Here is a 14,608-nt window from a genome sequence, read left to right on the forward strand (position 1 = left end):
CAAGTATGCAACCCTTTATCTTTAGCCAGGCTTGGACTGGACAGCTTTTGAAATGGAGAACTGTCCTCTGCAAAGCAGAACTCATGGCCACCCTAGGTGAGGTGGATCACAAAGTACCAAAGGAATGGCAACCTCGGAGAAAAAGAAAGAAGGAGCAAGCAGCAGGGCTGGACTCATTTCATCTAGCCCATCTTTTCTATGAGATGGGAAACTAACCTACCTTCCAACGCTAGGCTGGTGGCTCTATCCCAGCCTTTCTCAACCTTGGGTCCCAGATGCTGTTGGACTACAAATCCCATCATCCCTGACCACTGGCCATGCCAGCTAGGAATGATGGGAGTTGTAGTCCAACAGCAGCTCGGAACCCAGGTTTTAGAAAGGCTGCATCCTATCCAACTAGGTTAACGTGAGAAGCTCATCCCCATGTCAGTGTTACATATAATATAACTGTTGCTACTTAATGGGTAAGTGTGTGTCTGTGGGGGTCTGGAATCGAGCTGTGGGCCTGACTGAGCTGGTAGGCTCCTGGCAGCTTTCCAATGCAGCCAGGTGCTGATGCTCTGAACACCAGACATGGGGCTGCTTTCCAATGCAGCCAGGTGCTGATGCTCTGAACACCAGACATGGGGCTGAAACAACAGGGGAAGCCTGCTCACAGTTCCTGTTTTCTCATACCTGTTCCTGGTAAAGCGTTCCAAATTTGAGTGTGCACGTGTGCAATAGAGTTCTACAGGCTTCAGTGCCCTCCTTCAGGTCTCTAAAAATAACATCTCAAGAAAGAGGGGTGCATCATGATTCTAGCACATGTGTGTAAGAAGAGTTTGCATTTGATATCCTGTTTTATCACTACCCTAAGGAGTCTCAAAGTGGCTAACAATCTCCTTTTCCCTTCCTTCCCCACAACAAACACTCTGTGAGGTGAGTGAGGCTGAGAGACTTCAGAGAAGTGTGATTAGCCCAAGGTCACGCAGCTGCATGTGGAGGAGTGGGGAATCAAACCCGGTTCACCAGATTATGAGTCCACCACTCTTAACCACTACACCACACTGGCTCTCTCTAAATGCATATAGACAGACATAAAATGCCCATGAACTGTTGCTTTCGGTTCCCTCACAGCCACAAAACCAGGTAATAAATGCTGCTGAATGAGTCTGACTTGCAGTTATTCTACGTATGTCATTCATTCATTCATTTTCTATTTAAAACATCACTAGCCCTCTGTTCATTACAAAAAAGAAAAGAAAAAGAAAACTCCAAATTACGATTGCAACGCATTGAAAACCTTATGCATAAGAACCGACAAAACCAAAACTGGCACTGTGGTAAACTGGCATGTCAAGGAGAAATATTTAGCACAGGTTGCTCCTTGATTAGCTAGTTTACTGCAGAGAAATAATCTTAAAGGAAAAAAACCCCTGGGGGAACATTGTAGAAATATGACACAGCTACCATCTGAAATGGTGTTCTCTTATCTCAGTGCAGAGCACTTTTCAGTGGGAAAGTAGTGAGAAGAAGATTCTCACCTCTTTATTCCACAGAACACCCCTCCATCCCAAATGCAACTGGTGTGAATGGGTAGACTAGGAACCTGTACTGGTTCATTAAGTTTTTGCTATTCCAGCCTTTATGGCTGTGGCCACAATATCCGGATAGCTACCTTGTTCCTTTCTTTCTCTCATGTATATATGCAGGGTTTCTATATGAAGTGGAAGCCTGGAGTCGGGCCTTTTTCAGGAACATTTGTTAAAACTTTATCTTCCAAGAAATGCATTTTTCTTTCCTGTAGCACAGCAGCAGCAGCAGATCAGACAGAATACACTGTGGCCTAGTGCACACAATGGGTAGTTGTAAGATAATGTCAAAATGCCAACCTAGTTGCAGGTGGTGTGCTGTCCGGTGAACTGACTGGCATGAAAAGCAATGACCCTGTTGACGTACTCTTTGTTCTACTGGGCAGTGATAGTGACATCAAGTGGATATATTAGTGAATTATATAGCTGAGCTACTGTGATAAAAAGGAACTGCTCATGTCAACAAAAGGCTTGATTGTAACGCGGGCTGCTAAAATGGCCTGCTTCCTCGACTTCATTTTCAAGCTTTGCAAATTCAGAGAAACTTGTTGCTTTTTGTAGAAGTCATAGCTTACACCAGAGGTAGTTAACCTGTGGCCCTCCAGATGTTGTTGGATTGCATCTCCCATTCCCTGACCATTGGCCATCCTGGCTAGGCTAGGATGGATGTGAGGTGGAATCCAGCAGCATCTAGAGGGCTTTATGTTAGTCACCCTTAACATTCTGTGCGCTCTGGCTTCCATCATGGTGTTCCATTGCACCAGAAGCGGTATAGTCATGCTGGCCATATGACCCAGAAAGCTGTCTGAGGACAAACACTGCACTGGCACCCTCGGCCTGAAATGAGATGAGCGCTGCTCCCCATAATCGCCTTTGACTGGACTCAACCGTCCAGGGGTCCTTTACATTTTACCTTTCTATGATTCTATAGAAGTAGTATACTAATATAATATAGTTACTAGGCAGGTGCTTCTACTGTACTGCTATTGGTGAATGCCAAAAACATATCAAAATGTTTTCTCACACCAGTGTCTCCTTGTATGTGGGGAGCTAGCATCTCTACAAAGACAAAGGCGTTGTATAGCCAAGGATTTTTAGTGAGGGTGGGTAAATTCAAATAAAGGTCCCCCCCCCAATGTGTACCATATATTATGTCACTACTTTCTGCCACTCCCAAATGCTTAAATTAGCTCCCAGTCTTGAAAGCCTAAATTTCTGGGTCTGCCGGTCTTCCCCCCATTCCGAATAAAGATATCTGCACTTGCTGAGCTGTTGTACTGATACACCATATTGGGTTTTTTGTTTCATTTTTCCTTTAATCTGGGACAACTCCCTTTGACTCCCTGTCTTTTCTCCAAGGCAGATAATAGACTCAGAGTTGGAAGGGACCCTGAGGATCATCTAGTTCATCCCCCTGCAATGCAGGAATATGTGGCTGGATCGAACCTGCGACTTTGGCGTTATCAGCACCACGCTCTAACCAACTGAGCTATCCAGTCTGTCATAAGATCAGGCTGTCAAAAACTGGGGAAATGAGAGCTCTCAGGCAGAATATATCAAAGTTACAACAACCCCAGGTTTCTACTTGCTTCTGCTTCCAGGATAGGCAGTACTAACCCAGATGGACCAATGGCCTAATCCAGCATGGCAGCTTCTTCCTATGTCAAATGTGAAGCATAAAACAGCTTTCCCTCAAATTAGCTGTAATCCAAATTTTAAGCCTCCATTGTTGAAAATGTGCATACAGGTTTCTTCCACATTAGCAACATTGACAAAACTATGGTACAAGCAGCATAAGTGAGGCCTTGTGTGAAATAATGCTCTTTTTAACCTCCTTTAAGGGCTACTGACAAAATGATCTAAGATTTGTCTAGCCTTTACATTATGCATAAAGCGAGCATGGCTGCCTGTGAGTTTTTAATTCTGGCTTTTCTTTAATCTGCATTCACCATGATCCTATTTTAAAATCCCAAGTTTCCTACCACAGACGTGTTAGCGTTAGGACAATACAACACACACACACACACCAGAAAAGAGCAAGCGAGAAGGAATATGTCACATACTGACTACAGGGAAACAGTGCAAAACATCTAATCACAGCAGTGCCAGCAAACTTGAACCTGTCCGAAAGGATCCCAAGCTCTCAATGTTTAATTGCTGTTGATGGCTCTTGGTCAGTCATGCATGGCAATGCATGTGTCACGCTGCTTCCTGCCTGTGTTCATTCCTGTCAGCCTTCACTCCAGGTGATGGAGCGTTGCTTCTCTGACCATGTTCAGAAATGGGGCGGGGGGAAACAGAGCTCTTACAGACATAGAGCAATGTGGATTCACATAGCCAAAAGCGGGGAGGGGGGGCAGAATCAGCACCAAAATCTGGACAGCCAGGGCTGGTTTTCCTGCAACTTTTTCCTTACATGAATGCTTTAAAAATAAAAGTCAAACTATGGAGCGTCTGTGACCTCCAGCATTCCAATTGGCAAGCTTCGATTCTTCTGTTGAATGTAAGCTAGAGGCTGCATGGAGCAATTTGAATTACAATTGAGGTGCAATGAACATTAGCATTTTTGGTGAACTGGAGCTTTAAAACTGCTGATTTAAACAGCTAACAAGAAAGAAAGCTAGGCAGGAGAGGAGGAGGAGGAGGAGGGGAAACAGAGATGCAACTTAAATCATCTCGAAGCTGCATAATAGCATCCTGCCTCTTTTCTGAAAGTGATTGTTTAATGGTTTATAATACGCCAGGCCTAGATTTTGCCAAGCACTTAAATATGTGGCATGCATTAGCTATGTGTGTGTGATCTCATCCCAAACAAGCAAAGCTTATGTTACATTGTTAAATTTAAGCATCCTAGACACTAATCCTGAACGCTGCCATTCCACAACTCCACTTTCATATTGCAGCAGTTTGTGATATTCCATTGGTAGTGACCTCCCAAGACATTTCAGTGCTTCAAAAATGCAACTAGCTTGCTACATGTTAAAAATGTAATTGACAATCTGGTTTTTTTTTAATGGTGCTACAAAATCTAATGCCTGAGGTGGGTTGCATCACTTTGCCTGGCTCTATAAATTGGTGGAGCAATAGATGTACAAGGCAACTATTTACCTAGTAAATACTTATCTAAACCTATGTGTAAGCTTATTACTTTGACCACTCATGACAAGAGGGAGGTCTGGACAGAAAAGAGCCGGTGACGCAACACACTCCTTTTACTAGCTGCACTGTATGGACATGACGCACCGAAGCTGGATCACGTGCTATCACACTTTTCCTTAGTGCAGCACCAGTTGTGGTGGAAAAGAGTAACTGGGGGAGGTGATGCAACAATGCAAGTTTGCAGTGCTTCTCTCTAAACCTTGTTTTCACTTGTATTGTCGTCACCAGGAATGTTTTTTTGCTTTGCCTAAAAAGTCCTGTAAGTGAAACCATTGCTGCTGTCATGACCAGGCAAGTTGAGATGTCGGTCTAGTTCTTGCATCTTAATGCTTCTGGGGCTATTAACAACCTCGAATTAAAATCACCAACATATCAAATATTAACTATTTGAACCTGAATCAAAGTTGGTATTTATAATTTAATTATTTATTCATGTACTGAGTAATGAGCTATGTGCAGATGTTCTGCATCTGCGGAAGATAGGTAGCTGCCTTATACTGGCTCAGGTCACTGGTAAGTCTAACTCAGTTATATCTACATTTCTTATCCCAGAAATTGAACCTGGGACCTTTTGTGTGCAAAGCATGTGTTTACAAGAAAACCACATCCCTTTCCAAAAGAAAAATGCCACCCAGACTCAAAAAAGCAACTGGCATATAGTGATGATATGAAATAGCCCCCATGAGCCTATGTTCTCTCTTTCACTTTGTAACTCTTAGGCTGCAGTCCCAAACACATCAGGGAGTAGGTCCTGTTGAATTCAGTGAGATTTTGAGTAGATACACATAGGACTGAGCAGTTGGACCTATAAAACATTGATCCCATGGTGATGACATATTCAAATTTTCTGGGATTATTATTATAGTGATCAAGTTTAATATTTGGTTAAATATGATTACAGATTCATCTTCAGACTAGTTTCTCGAATCAATTACTTTTGGGCATGATAGCCTTTCTTTCTCGACATTTACTATTTTAAAAAATTAGTACAAAACTCTGCATGTAGTAGCAAAAGAGCAATTTCATAATCAATCGGTAAGGGATTCCATAGAACCAAACAATCATTTCCATTTCCTTGGCAATTTAGAGAAAACATTGTTCACAGTACTGGAATTAAAAGCATGAGTTCACTTCTGCCAGCAGTCTAGAATAGATGTTGATATTAATTCTTTCGGTCCTTTTTTCTTTTCTTTTTTTTCTTTTTTGGTCATGGAAATAAAATGAAAGATCTCAACAAAATGATCTGGGGAAAACACAAATCTGTCCAGAAGCTAAGAACGGCAGAGGCAGGCAAAATGCTACCTTCCTCCCACTGCCCTGTCATTGTAACTGCAACCTGACATGTCAGCCTTGGGGGTGTGGTTAAAAAGGACCTGCCCTCCAGGGTATGAAAGGAAACTTCAGCATCCTTGCTCATTCGGGTCTTGTATAAAAACTGACAGATGTGTCAAAGGTATGATGGGGCGGTGAATAAGTAATAGGGCTTGACAAGCTGGACCTCATCATTCCATTCAGCCCAAGGTGAGGCAACAGTCAGGGCAATTAAAAAAAACATGCAACATTCTAGATGGGCGATTATGATATAGTTCATGTTTTTCATCTATGCTCCCTTATGTCAAAGGAAATAGATATGTATTATGAGAACACATCTAGGACCACAGCCTATACCCTGGTATAATAATGGTTTGCACTATAGTTTAAATGTCAACTCCTTATGTTTGTTTTTACATAAAGAGTGCCGGACTTTCAACATGGATTGTGGAAAGAGCAGGTTTAAGCAGTACACATTTAATAATAAGGACAATGATTATCTGAATGATCGTCGGGCGTTTTAGTCAATGGTGGTGTTACAGCATGGATCTCAGAGGTGAAGAGGCAATTATTTGTCTGCTGAACCACCCTAATCCCTAGACATCCATAGGTCAACTTCCAGCGAAGGATCCGATTCAGATATCTTTGCTTGCAAAACATACACGCTCAAATTCCTTCTCAAAGTATCCACTTTATAAATGACACATGGATGGCAAAGTGCTGCTTAACTATGAAAAAATACAATTTCTTTAAAGAAGAGAGAGAGAGAACCTACAAAACGCTCTATTTTTCTAGGTATCGTCTAAAGACAAAAGCCCCCAACTGTACACATTTATTTTATGTGTTTAATACCATTTTTCCAGAGCAACCTTGCAAAACACCCACCAGCAGAACTGAATCCCCCTCCCTTTGATGGCTTTTTGGGGCCAGCTGACAACCTTTTTAGAAATGCCCATGCCATCTAATTTAACCTTTTGATTTGTTTTTATGATAGTTTTTTTTTTATCTGCTTCATTGAAATCGCATCGACAAATTATTGTTAGTTAAGCTTTTAGCCCTCTTTTATACTGTAAACTGCTCAAAAAGTTTTCAGACTGAATAGTGGGATATAAATATTTGGGATACATATACAAATACATACTGCAATGACAAGGGCATGGCTAACTGTGAGTATCCAAACACCGGAGGGATGCCAAAGGATTTATGGGCTTGGCATACAATACACTGGACACTTTCCTCCAGTTGCAAAAGAGGACAGAAATATGAATGAAATTTGCCTTCGCTTTGTGCCACATGCAAATTTGTATCCTCTTTTGCAGCTGGAGTAAAGGGTTCAATATATAGGGTCACGCACAAGTAATAAGATGTCTGACAGACAGAATGTCAACAATTGAAGCTTTCTCCATACATGTATTTCCATTTAGCCTTCCCCTGTTGTATTTCTGCCAGCCACACAACTCCTGTTTTATCTCAATAGCAACTCTTAATCATGCAAAGAACTGAAGTGTCTTGAGTTGTAAATAAGGATGAATTTGTTCAGTTTGTAATCTAATGCAAACTTATCAGTTTCACATTTCCTGTACCAACACAAAAATCAAAGTAGCTCTCTGCTCTTCCCCACAGCATTTGCAATGCAGTTCTCCAACCAAAGAATGTATACAAATGTGTATAGTGAAAAGCTTGTTCATTCTTACCATAATTAGTAAAAACTATAAAAAATGAATTACATTAGGGGGAAACTGCTTGCAAAAATTCATATACGTACTAGGTAAAATTCCATATAAAAATTAGTGTACAGTGGTACCTCAGGTTACAGACACTTCAGGTTACAGAAGCTTCAGGTTACAGACTCCGTTAACCCAGAAATAATACCTTGGATTAAGAACTTTGCTTCAGGATGAGAACAGAAATCGCGTGGCGGCAGCACAGCGGCAGTGGGAGGCCCCATTAGCTAAAGTGGTACCTCAGTTTCATGTTAAGAATGGATCTCCAGAACAAATTAAGTTCTTAACCCAAGGTACCACTGTATTAGGAGCAATGAGTACAAATTTTCACATGGTTTTTTTGTTTTGTTTTTAATCATAAATGTATGCAGAAATAGGGCAAACCAAACTTAAGCTTGGAAAATGAAAAACCGAGAGAAACTTACATTAAAAGATCTGTCCATTTCTAGCTGTAAGCCTAGTAGCTGTAAATTTAAATTTTTGAAAGGGAGGAGGTCAAGATTATGGGGGTTAGGACTACCATCAATTTATCTTTGGTTCTCAGTATGACATTCACTGCAAGACCAAGCGTGGTATTTCAGATGGTGGGGGGCAGGGGTAAAAGACATTTAAGATTTACAATGATTTAGGTTCAGATGCCCATGGTTGGATAAATTCAAGTTTGAATTGCTTAAAATCCAGCTGTGTAACAAGCAAGCAGGAGTCAAGCCCTTCTCTCTCTCTCTCCTCAAAAATCATTTGAGTCTTAGGTATGTATATACTCACTTCAATGTTTATACCAAAAGCAGTAATCCACCTCCAAGAATCATCCTATCTTTCTCTCAGGAGTGAATCTGCTTTCCTAAATATCAGTCATTGCCTTGATCTCATTTGTTGTCTAAAAACACTAAAGCTACACCTTGGTTAAAAATTGTGGGAGCCCAGGTTCAGACATAATGCTAAGCCAAAGCACGTCTCAGCTTTGGGCAGTGTGGCGGCAGCAGGACTGGGGAGGAACAAAATGCCCATGATTTTAGCCCCATGCACCAGTGTGTTCACCTTTAAACCATAGCTAAGCTTAATGCTGGTTGAAAGTAATGTGTGAACCAGGCCAGAGTCTAAGACAGGTCCCTGGAATTGGGTTGCTTCAGTTGCATGAGCTTAGGCTTGGTATGGGGATTAGAGGACTGTGCCAAAGGCTCGAAGGTAATCAAAATAATCACTGTTTGAATTGCAGGTGCCAGAGCATTTTACTTAAAGTTAAATTCAAGGTCAATTTGGAAGGTCTGAAGGATGTCGAAATGTTATTTCTCAGGAGGGTTTTGCACATCTCCATTAGAGACTGAATCCAGGTCAAAGTAGTCAACAGATTAGCATATTTCTAAGACTGCCTCTGTCACCCTAGTACTTTTTTTAAAAAGCATAATTTTTCAGTTAGGAAAGTGACAGGAATGAACAAATGATTAACAGGAAGACTTGTAAACAACTCACAAGGAAATAGCAGGATAGCTGCATATTGGCTCAAAACCATCATGTAAACAGATCAAAGTGAATGCTCAAAAAGGTATTACCATGTAATTTTAAATTAACTATATCTTTTAATTGGTTTTATACTTTAGCCTTTTTATTTTGCTATGGGCTTTTACTTATATGTGAACTGCCTTGGCATTTCTTCTTGAAATGAAAGGTGGTATATAAATTATTTTAATACTTATAAAAATAATAACAAAGACGTATAGCCAAACCACCAGATAAGCTTTTCACAAATAAATCAGGCTATGTGCTGAATAAAAAGGTTGTCTGGAGAAGCCCCACTGTTCACATTCCTTCTTTCTTTTACGCTTTCTTTCTTCTGACATTTCCTCTCCTGGCTTGATTCTGCTCTTAGCAAGCTTTGTGTTTTAAGAGAGTGCCAGGCATGCACACTTTTAATGCTTCCACCCTGATGCTGTCATCCTTGTCAAATATCTGGAAGCTTCTTTGCCAGAGTGGTGCTGACATAAACTCTGGCAGAGTCCAGGAAAAAACTGTGCTTTCCCTACAGGGCCAGAAGAAGGAACTGAGAAGCTGATTGCCACCCATCAAAGTGTCTGCAAGGAATCCTTAGGAATGACCCACATGTCACTTTCCAACTTGCAGTCTGCTAAGATATGTTGGAAAAGTGCCCCAAACATGCTTTAAAAGTGTAATAATATGGTTATGGCCAGAGTAAACGTAAGCTTGTGTACTCAAAAGTAAGTCCTATTGAGTTCAGTGAGACTTATTCCAGCATTAGCATGCATAGGATTACAGCCTATAAATTGTGTGTGGCAAAGATCATCCTCTACTAGGGCCTCAGACTTTTTACTGTACCTGCTCTTTCTGGCTTTACAGAGGCATGTGGCTGCAAGTGTTTTTAGGTACTTCCACACATGAGTTTTTGAATACAAGAAGGTAAAAAAGCAAAGAGAGAGGGAGAGATATATTGCAAGCAGGTCTAGTGATTTTAATTTTATCCATTTATTTTGCTTTCTCAAGGCCTATTCATAACACCACATTGACACAACGACAGAGTAGGCCATGAGTCAGATCTAGTTCAGGGGAAGTGGATAATGTGACTTCCTGATCACAAACAAAACTCAACTTGTATTTAGCAACAACAACAAAGACAATTTGGATTTGGGTACCACGTTTGTATCACATCCTACCAGGTAGCTTCATAGGTAGAGAGGTGGTCCTTGAGGTATTGTGGTCCTGAGCCATGGTGTCAGAGACTCAACTCTGAACTCGGTGCCACAAGAGGGTGAGATGTTGTTCGGCTCCGGTGTTTTGGGAGGCAGTAGTTGAGAATCCCTGAATGGGTACGCTATAATGCCTTGCTTCTGACTTTGATGCTCTTACATCTTCCTAGAGAAATGAACTTCTGAAGTAGCTAAAAACTGCCCATTTTCCTGCCCTCTCCCTGTAGGCCCAAGGTGTCCAGAAAAAAGTGCAAGAGCTGTGAAAGAAGCAGCTTAGTCTCTATGGCTCAGAGAAGGCAGGTGAGTCGCCCATGACAGCAAGGAAGAGCAGCAGTAGGCCTAAAGCCTTGGAGAGTAGGCCCCTTGCAGGAAAGTGGGGCTCACCAGAAATGCCTACCCTTGATGGCCCTGAAATTTTGAGGGCAGCCAAATGAGGATGCAGTAAAAACTGCCAGCGCCAGAAGTCTAATGTGCGGTGAGTTTTTGACCATATCTTAAGCAGTTCTGCCAGGCTATGTCCATTTCCCCTCACCTAGGTTTTTGAGCCTATTGTTCCAACCCGCAGTCTACATGTGAACTTCTGTGTCTGAGGAGCACCATCTTACCTCTCTTCGGTTCCTATACCAACAATCTAGGAACTTTTACCACTTTATAACTAACCTAAGTTTTATTGCCTGTGCAACTTCTGTGAAGCACTTGAACCTGACCTTTGAAGGGTTTGTAAGCAAACCATTTTTTTAACTTAACCAAAAGTGTGTTCTTTTCTTGTGCTGGGGGAAAAGGGAAACTTTGGGAAGAAACCTTTTTAAAGGGGACATTTTTGAACTTACTTAAAGGGACTTGTTTTAAAGGTCTAACGGTCTGTATCTCCATGCTTTCCTTTGCTGTATATTTTATGAATTTAAATCTCTGCTGGGTTTCTCTCACCAAGGAGTACTTGCCCCAAGATTTGATCTTGGCATCCAGGAATTCTCCTTTATATATTTTTTTCCTGCACCAACAAGACTAGCCATCGCTTTGGAAGGCATATCTCACACAATATGGAATTTAAGAATTTGTGAAGTTCTTCAACTGGGGTCCCCAATATGACATCCTTCTAGGTGCTACAAAAGTTCCCTTAGAGGGATGTCATATTGGGGACCCCCAAAAGTGCTTGTTTATTATGGGGGCATGGGGAGGGTGTCTCCTTTTTTGCCTGGTTATTTGTTTTGGAGAGGTGTTTTGCATGGGGTGTTGGCATGGGGTGTTCTGAGCATCGCCATTTTTAATTTTGTGGAACGCATATTTTGTGATTTCTATTAGCATTTCTTATATTTCCAAATGTGCTCTTTCGTGTTGCTGTGAGTAAAGTTACTTCATGAAAGTAACATCTTCAAATGAGAACTATTGGTAGGCGCAGAGGGCAGGAAAGAAGCTATTTTTTATTCTGTTTTGCATGTGATATAGAAACCTGTATTGGGGGCGGGGGAATCCAAAACATCTCATTTCTGTAGTACAGAAAAGCATCCCATTATTCAAGTGCACTGGAGCTCTTTTTAAACACCTGGCTCAGGGCTCTTCTTTTAATAAAAGAAAAAATTGCTTTGAGCAAATACTGTAGAATTTTTTTTGAAAGTGAGAAATAATGTTAATGTGGAGAAGCTACCAACATAAGCCTGAATATGATAAACCAATTCATTCATCTTTAAGGAACAGTTTTATTTAACACAATTAATGCTGAAACAAATATTTAGAGTGAACTTTGGATTTGATCAGTTCTGTGTATTTACATGATATGAATTTGATTTGGGGTGTTTATCCAAGTGACACAAGTCCAACTATAGTTATCTAAGCAGCTTGGGCAACGTGCAAAATGCTCAGATAATGTGAGGACTGCTGATATGCTGATCTATGGCTCCATGGATGTCACACAGGACACATAATGAGCCTATGAGTAATGAGAATATCCTATCTGCAAAGATTAAAAGAGAGATATTAATGATCACAGTTTGTGGGCTGGTGGAAATATTATTCACCCTATGTGCAGGGCACAGAAGTGTCCTTACAGTGGTGATAAACACAGGGGAAATAATGTTTTGAATTCACAGTATTAGGATAGATTGAAGCTGCATAGCAGCAGCACTGCTGCTTGAGGTATGCAACACAGAATAACAGCACATCTTAAGGAGGGCCGGCCCTACCATTGGGAAATGTAAGGTGGCTGATTTTGGATGTCAGGAAAGGGCAAGTTTGTTGATTAACTAACCTTGTTATTGCAGTAGGCACCAGTAAGCACCTATGTGATTTTCTGTGGGATATTCTGCACCCTGATTTGGGGACAGGGGTGACATTTCCTATTCTGTCTCTGGCAGAAAAATGTCTTGGACTGCTTCTGATCATAAGAGTCACATAAATGTGATTCTTCCCAGGTTTTCTGAGATGGAGAGGGAAAAACTATGTATGCTATCCTAACCTCTTGAAGGAAGTGTCTGACTAAAATACATTTTAAGATGCTAACCAACCAGTTATGCTTATACAGCTGATCAAGATGGAGTGTGACCTGAAACTTGCTGTTATTTTACAAATGTAATATGTTCTGATTTTCCAGTGTGGATCACTTTCCATACCCAAGACAAACTGATCCACTGTTTTAGTTGCTTCTTTTATAATCTAGGTGATTTCCTTTTGTATCTCCTTTTTCCCTTGAACCTCTGCCTGTTTGTCCAATATATCAGGCAAACAGATTCTGCTTGATCCGCCCCTTTTGTCAGACACAATACCATCAAAGGCAGTGATTTGTGAGCTTGAGAGAGCAGAGACAATGTGTGCCTGGGTCACTGGTAATTAAGGAATGTCAGTGGTCAAGAAGGGCGAAAATCAGTTCAAGCCAAACTGAAGCATTTAGGTATTTTAGTGCTGCATCCTTTTAGGTCTCTCTCAGCTTATAAATATTAATTTAAAGACTACCAACAAGGACAGTAAACGGATTTAGGCATAAAACTTCCTGTCAGGAGTGATTTATGCCCAATAAAAGGAGAGCTGGATAGAGAAAGCCTGCTTCGCTAAGTTTATGATAGACAGTGAAACAGTGCCATCAAAATAAAATGGATTCCACCATGTAGCTTGCTGTATGGGGTGCCTCCGTTCTTAATCAGCATCATGCGGGTGATGTTTTCTTATTTATTGTATTGTTTTCTTTCATAAAGACATCTGATGTGATATGGTTAAAGGTCTGGGGCAGTGTAAAGAATATAAGTGAGCTCTTATTTTTGCGTTCTTATTACCACATACAGGGCAATGCTAACTTATCCATTTTGCTGTTTTCTTTTTGCTAGCTGAATGTTTACATTGAATACGAGCACGTCAGCATAATTTTTGGAGACGTGCTTTGTCATAAAGTCAGCACCACCCAAAAAGGTGTCACTTAGGAACACAGGAAACCACATAGCAAGTCAGGCCACTGCTCCATCTCTAGCTCAATATTGTCAATATTGGCAACAGATCTCCAGGGTTTCAGAGAGAGGATGTTCACAGCCCTACCTGGAGGTGCTGGAGACTGAACCTGAGGCCTTTTTGCAGGCAAAGCAGATGCTCTACCACTGAGCTTGAGACTCCCTACCAAATACCATTTGCAAAAGCACAAAGATAGACAGGTCAGGTAGATATGAAAAATTACTTTTATTATAAGTTATCTGGTGGGTAGAGACACGGGGCTGAATATTTTGCATGACTGCTTTGCTCTCAAGTGTGACTGCTTTGCTGTTAGAGGGAATGATTTTAAGGCCTGGTTTATAAGCGTCAGGAGCCACCCTGCTATGGCAGCTATTTGTGCTATGGATGATGGGGCCCATAAAAACGTAATAATTGCCCTGCTGGATCAGACCAATGACCTGTCTAGCCTAGTATCCTGTTCCCCTTTATAGCCAACCTGATGTCCACAAACTAAACATGAGAGCAGGAATCCTCCCACAGCTACTCTGACGCAATGAATACAGTGGTATCTCAGGTTAAGAACTTAATTCGTTCCGGAGGTCCGTTCTTAACCTGAAACTGTTCTTAACCTGAGGTACCACTTTAGCTAATGGAGCCTCCCGCTACCGCCGCACGATTTCTGTTCTCATCCTGAAGCAAAGTTCTTACCCGAGGTACTATTTCTGGGTTGGCA

At 41.3% G+C, this 14,608-nt stretch overlaps 1 protein-coding gene and 1 long non-coding RNA gene across 5 annotated transcripts in view; one reads left to right on the plus strand and one right to left on the minus strand.

The window, feature by feature from the left end:
* The window catches only part of ESRRG (estrogen related receptor gamma), a 545,323-nt gene extending 534,811 nt beyond the window's left edge, over nucleotides 1-10,512 (minus strand). The window contains exon 1 of the mRNA XM_083433321.1: nucleotides 10,425-10,512. The gene's annotated coding sequence lies outside the window, so the exon portion shown is untranslated. The remainder of the gene's footprint in view (nucleotides 1-10,424) is intronic.
* A 327-nt stretch (nucleotides 10,513-10,839) lies between these two features.
* LOC310674306 overlaps nucleotides 10,840-14,608 on the plus strand; it is a 94,647-nt gene continuing 90,878 nt past the window's right edge. For all 4 annotated transcript variants that reach the window (XR_014509507.1, XR_014509508.1, XR_014509509.1 and 1 more), the window contains exon 1: nucleotides 10,840-10,939. This is a non-coding gene — a long non-coding RNA (uncharacterized lncRNA). The remainder of the gene's footprint in view (nucleotides 10,940-14,608) is intronic.

The sequence above is a fragment of the Podarcis tiliguerta genome (genome assembly GCF_965153285.1).
Source record: "Podarcis tiliguerta genome assembly, chromosome: 3".
Taxonomy (NCBI): Eukaryota; Metazoa; Chordata; class Lepidosauria; order Squamata; family Lacertidae; genus Podarcis; species Podarcis tiliguerta.